Here is a 6,701-nt window from a genome sequence, read left to right as displayed (position 1 = left end):
TAAAATTAGCAGAGTCCATGAACCCACTGAAATTATGTGCATATTTTTGCACATGTGTATTTGTTTAATGGAGATTGTCCTTCACATTCATTGATTCTGAAAGTGATTAGATTATGATTTGCTGACCTAAAAGTAAGGTTGGATACTTCTGAGCAACTTAAAGGACCTGCATGCATGTGTGCTAAGTCGATTCAGTCATATCTGACTCTTTGTGATACAATGGACTGCCAGGCTCCTTTATCCATAGGATTCCCCAGGTAAGAATACTGGAGTGGGGTGCCATGCCCTCCTCCAGGGGATCTTCCCAACCAAGGATCCAACTCGTCTCCTCTGATTCCTTCATTGCAGGCAGACTCTTTATTGCAGGGCCTATTTATTATAATTTTGAACTAGTTTACCTGAAAGTTCTTGGAAGCAGGACATGTTAAGGGAAATAGTGTATCTATATTGGCAAAGAAAACATATATTTTTAAGTCCAGGAAATTTTTATTACATTTATGATACACAGCATGGACGAATAGATATGGCATGATATCTGTTGAATTTTTAGGATCAATGTTAAAATCTTAAATATAACTTTACAAAATATACACAAAAGATACTATTCAAATAAGTGATTCTGGTACTGATCCTTTATAAAAGGCAAAATATTAAATTAATGGTAATTTCTATGAGAAAAAAATAATTGGAAAGGGCAAATGCAGTCTGTCTCAGATAACAAATTCTTATGACTGCATCTTGGTAATTCCAAGGCTGTGAAGCTACAAAATATGTAGGTACATAATTTCAAATATTAAATTACATTTAATTAAATTACATTTAAATTAAATACAAATTTCAAATATTAAACCCAAATAACTTTAATTTTAGAACTGCTTATTAATGAGGGAAGCAGTCTATTAAACAGAAAGTGTTGTAAACCTCAGAGTTTCAGGGATGAAATAGATAAGATCCTTTCCTGTATCTAGAGAGAGACAATAAACATTCATAAACAAGAAAATATAAGACATTGGTAAATTCTAAAAAGAAAAACTCAGTAGGTTTTTCTTAAGGAGTTTGACTAGGTGTGGTCATGGGAGATTGCTCTGAGGAGGTGACATTTATGCAAAAGTTGAATGATGAGAGGCCAGTCAAGAGAGGATCTGAAAGAAAAGGCTTCAGAGAGAAGGAACTACTTGTGCAAAACTCCTGTTGTGAGTGAATTCAGGCTTGCAGGCTAGAGGGAGGGCTGAAGTGTGGGAAGTCAGGGGAATTCCCTGACAGGAGGTCAGAAAATCCCAGTGTGAGGTTTTATTCTGCTCTCTGGAGCCCACTTATTTTGGGGTTGATTTTAGCTTGTAAACAAGACTTCCTTGGGAACAAAACAGTCCTTCAAGTAGTCAGTCAAGTTATACATGTGTATAGAAGCTGCAGGGTTATATTAAGCATGACAAAATTGAACTCAACAGTTTGATGCTAATTTAAAATTGATGATTTTGAGGAGGAAACGGAAAGATTGAAAGATGATCAGAACTGCTTTTTGTGTAGCACTGATAATAACAATAATTACAAATGTTATTTGAATTAAAAGCATGAGTATATAAATTGAAAGTGCAGACAGATTGAAAGAAACGAGACTCACTCCTAGGCACTTGTTGGTAAAATATTGTAATTTAAAACAGTAGAGGGAAGTGGAAAATCTACATGTGCATCAAAAAAAGAGTGATCAAAAAATTAGAAAATGGGAATTTAGAATTATCTATAATACAAATCTCAGAAGACAATAGATTAAAGAGTATAATGGTGAAAATATTGTAACAAAATAACTTTATACTTAGTTAAATTGTATTTTCATCGTTAAAGGAATAAAATTATTCTGAAATAGTCAAGGGTCAAAGAAAAATAGCATATATGTACTCTTAAATTCTCTAACCAAGATAGGAATCAAATATGATGTTAAAAATAAGTAGGCAAAAATAAATATAAATTTAAAAATAAATAAATATAAGCTGTCTACCATATAAGCGTCTACCATATGAAAGTGTTAAATCCAAAGAATCATTGAATATTTTATTGCATTTCACTGTATGTGAATTAAACTAAAGTTTCACAAAACAATATTTATCCTTATTTTGTGCATGCAATGAAATGCACTCTAGTATTTTCTGTGTTGTTCTGTTTCTGTTTTGTTAACACATGCCATAAAATATTAAATTGATTCTACAAAACAAAATTTGAAGAAAACAGTATTACAGGTGTACTTTATTCCAAAATTTGATACAAATGATGAGCTAATTAAATGACAGTAAATACTATGAAACAATAAATTGAGTTTCTGAACTCTTATTATGCTTCTTAAAAAATAAGAAGTTAGAGGTGATCCAAGGGGAAAAAGAAAAATATAATAACATGGCATGAATCACGTTGGAGACAGGAGAGTGATTAGGCTGTTGTGTCTGTGGTATTCCTGTTCTGTTTTATGTTCCTGTCTTTTTCTTTTCTGGTTTATCATTATCTGAAACCCCTTCCTATATTTGAGATATCCCCCACTCCTAGTCACAACTGATGTGGTCCTCCCAGGAGATGTTTCCTTCTTCAAAGCTGAGAAGTACCTTGGAGCGTGGCATGCTAGCACATGGAAATCCACTCCCAGTCATCTCCAGAGATCAAGGGAATGATGGAGGACATGCGAGCAGTGATATTTAACCACTAGAGGAAAGGAATGTGTGGTGACCAAAACAAGAAGTGAATCCAGGAAGATAATGAGAACCATCTGACCCAATTTTAAATAGTTGGTTGATTGTGAGATCTCCAGGAAGGAACCAGAAGGACAGCCTTCTTGAGCACTTAAGTAAGTGAAGTTGCTCAGTCGTGTCCGACTCTTTGCGACCCCATGGACTGTAGCCTACCAGGTTCCTCTGTACATGGGATTTTCCAGCAATAGTACTGGAGTGGTTTGCCATTTCCTTCTCCAGGGGATCTTCCTGACCCAGGGATCGAACCTGGATCTGCTGCATTGTAGACAGACACTTTACTGTCTGAGCCACCAGGGAAGTTGAGCACTTACTGGAAAACAAATTGGCAGAGCACCAGTTAAAAGTGTAGTTATTTTCTACTTTACTGCAATTAGAATAAAGGAAATTTTTTTTTAACATGGAAGGGATGAAAATACTCCTTTACTGGTCTTTCCTCAAAGTTACATTGATTCTCCAGGTCTGGGCCTCAATTAGCCCCCTCACCAGCCCCTCAGATATCCTGTTGGCTGTGCTACTGTGATGGCAACATGTTGATGAGATCTGGAGCTCAGGAAGAAACAGCACCCTGGAGGCCTTAATAATATACCCTATGTAGGGCAACGATGGCTTCAAGTGTACCTTTAAACATGCAAAGAAGTACTAATCTCAATCTTCCACAAAGTATTTCAGTAAAATGGAAAAGTATGGCTTGCTCTCAACTCATTTTATAAGACAAGCATTACCTTGCTAGAAAACCCAACAGTGGCAGTGAGAGAAAGGGCCATTACAGGCTCTAATGAATGTGGATTCAAAAATCATCCATAGAATAAAAACAAATTCATCAATATATAATATATAATACATCATATGGAATGAACATAGCTTATATCAGGAATGCAAAGTTGAAAAAGCCAACAATGGTCTTGGATTGCTGTCCCCAAAAACATAACTAAGACCAGGATTCAGGTCTAATTGATTTGTCTGGGGGACTCTTGAATCATGATTAGAAGAGGAGGAGGTAAGACAAGGAAGGAAAGGCAGGCTATGTCATCAAGTCAGCTACCACTGTGGGAACCAGAGGTCAATCCTACAGGGAAATAAAGCAAGTGGTATAAGGCGCACCTCAGCGTTACCCTCATCCAAAGGGGAAGCTGGAATAAATATCAGACCTGCCAGCAATCAGTTAAGTGTGGCTGCCCCTAGTGGAGAAAGAAGGTAATGGGGTTCATTTCCAGGCCCTTGAAGCCTGCTTTGTGCACAAGCAGAACAGCCTCTGCACCTTTTATCACAATCTTCAGGAAAAGGACTGCAAGTACTGGCAATGAGAAATGTGCTTGAATACACTAAAGTGCTGATGTTCATCTGATATGGACCACAGCAGCTCCTGCTGCAGCAGTAACAGAACAAAAGAGAAAAGATGCATTTATCTCAGTAGATGAAAGAAAGGCATTTGATGAAATTCAATATCTGTTCATGATTTAAAACTCTCAGAACACTAGGAATAAAAAAGCCCTTCCTTACCCTAGGAATGAGTATTTTCAAAACCTTTGTAGCAAACATCATACTCAATTATGACCCTGAATATTTTCCCTTTATAGTCAGAAATGGGAAGCTGATATGTATCTACCAGACAAGACTGTTCTTAGAACCATTTTAATGATCCACAATTGGAAAGAACACAAAAGACCACTATAGTGGTATGTGGGTATGTGTTCAGTCGTGTCCAACCCTTTGTGACCCCATGGCCTGACTGTAACCTGCCAGGTTCCTCTGTCTATGGAATTTTACAGGCAAGAATACTGGAGTGGTTTGCCATTTCCTACTCCAGGGAATCTTCCCAACCCAGGGATCGAACCCGCCTCTCTTGTGTCTCCTGCACTGGCAAGTGGATTCTTTACCACTGCACCACCTGGGAAGCCCCATAAAAGGATATACTGGACAACAAATGAATCAACCAGGGCTATTTACAGCATTATGGGTGAATCTTAAAACCGTAATTGATACTTGATCGATTGAAGACATAAGGGGATACATACAGCAGGAAGTTCATACAAAATTCAAGAATAAGTAAAGTTGAATCACTGTTTGAAATATACTGGAACATTCCCTCCAGAATGAGAGATTTGTCACACTTTGTCCCTCCCAACACTAAGGAAGAGCTCATGTTTCATGGGCCTGTTTGGATTTTGAAAACAACACACTGTACAGTCTGGTGTGCTCTAATTAACCTCTTCAGTGAGCTAAAAGTTTGCCAGATTTGAGTGTAAGCCAGAGGAAGAGTGTACCATTTACCTGGTCCAGGCCACGATAGAAGTAGCTTTGCCCATCGCCTCTTATAGCCCTGTAAGGCCCACAGTGTTTAAAGTGTCTCATTAGTTTCAGGATTCTCTTTGGGGCCTGCTAAAAATCTTTCTAGGAAAATTATTATTAATGCCATCAGAATTTTGTAAGAAAGCCATCCTTTCTGCAGCAAGTCACTACTTTTAAGAAACCATTTACCACTGTTCCTTAGTAGAGATTAAATAAATTTGGAACACCAAGCAGCTAAACAGTCTATCAGGACTTACTGGTTTCTCTAAAGTCCAGGATACCACACTAGCTCCATCAAGCAGAAGTAAGACAATATCTAAGAAGGTCTGAAAGGTACAAATAACCACATAAAAATGTCACACCTTTAGTTTCCCTATTTCCGACATGCCATCAATACTCTATCAACCCATGTTATAGTGTCCTGAAGAATTAGTTCCCCATAAACAAAAAAGTTTAAATTTGACTTTGAATAATTTTTCCAGAAAATTCTCTTCTTTTAAGATATTTAGAGAACATACAAAATTTGAAATATCCAATAGCAGATCCCTGACAATAAAATATATGTATAAAATACATGTATATATGCATGTTTTATATATATTATGAATACAGTATATGATAACAACAACCTTCCTAATCAACTGGGAAAGGTTTTATAAACAATCTTGAAATAACTGATCAACTCTTTAGACAAAATTTCAAGCAAATTAAAGTGAGGAAATAATAAATTAAGGGCAATATAAGACAAAATTTATGTAGGTAAAAATTCAAAATCAAAAGAAGAAATAAGGGAAAAAAGACTTCAACTTATATGACATGCCCAAATCAATATTCTTTCCATGTTTTTCATCTTAAATCAGTAAGCAAAGGAAAAACAATTCAAAATTGTTTTGAAATTTTTCAAGAGAAATATAAATAGCAAATATACATGAAAATACTCAATCTCACTAAAGCAAAAGAAAATGATAGCAAGACCAATACTTTGTAAACTTAAATCTGAATTCGAGAAAAATGGATATTCTTAAATGTTTTATTATAAAACAAGAAATTATATAAATTATATCCTCAACCCAAGAAGGTAAAAATTACTATTTGAATAAACCACAAAAGATTAGAAGAAATAAAAAAGATAAACACAAAAATAATTAATAATATAGTAAAAATAACTTAAAGAACAGATAGTTTGATAGATTCAAAAAACCTGGAAGAAAATAAAATGTTAAGACTTATAACAAAAGGTAAGACACTAAAAGTAACCCAAGACTATAACATATATGTCTATGATAATCCATAGTAGGTTCAGAGGCATAAAGATCTCCAACTGGTGACTGGTAACCTCAACCTCCATTCAAGGAAAGCACTGTCTGTCAACTGATGGAGGCATACTTCCCTGAAGAACCAACATTGCCAAATGAGCAGATGTAGAAAGGGACAGAAAGCAAAACTTCTGTCAGTGGGTAATTATGTATAACAGTACGAAGAGCCACTCTCACTTCCAGCCTTGGCTCCTGGACCCCCATAATCTGGCCTTGGGAAATTATCACCATGTGTCAGATGTTGATTCAAACCATACATTATTTTTCTGGGTATTGATACCTACTGGGTTTCCCAGGTGGCTCAGTGGTAAACAATCCACCTGCCAGTGCAAGAGATACAAGAGACATGGGTTCAGTCCCT

The sequence above is a fragment of the Bubalus kerabau genome, chromosome 8 (assembly GCF_029407905.1).
Source record: "Bubalus kerabau isolate K-KA32 ecotype Philippines breed swamp buffalo chromosome 8, PCC_UOA_SB_1v2, whole genome shotgun sequence".
Classification (NCBI taxonomy): Eukaryota; Metazoa; Chordata; class Mammalia; order Artiodactyla; family Bovidae; genus Bubalus; species Bubalus kerabau.
Note: the sequence above shows the minus strand (reverse complement) of the source record.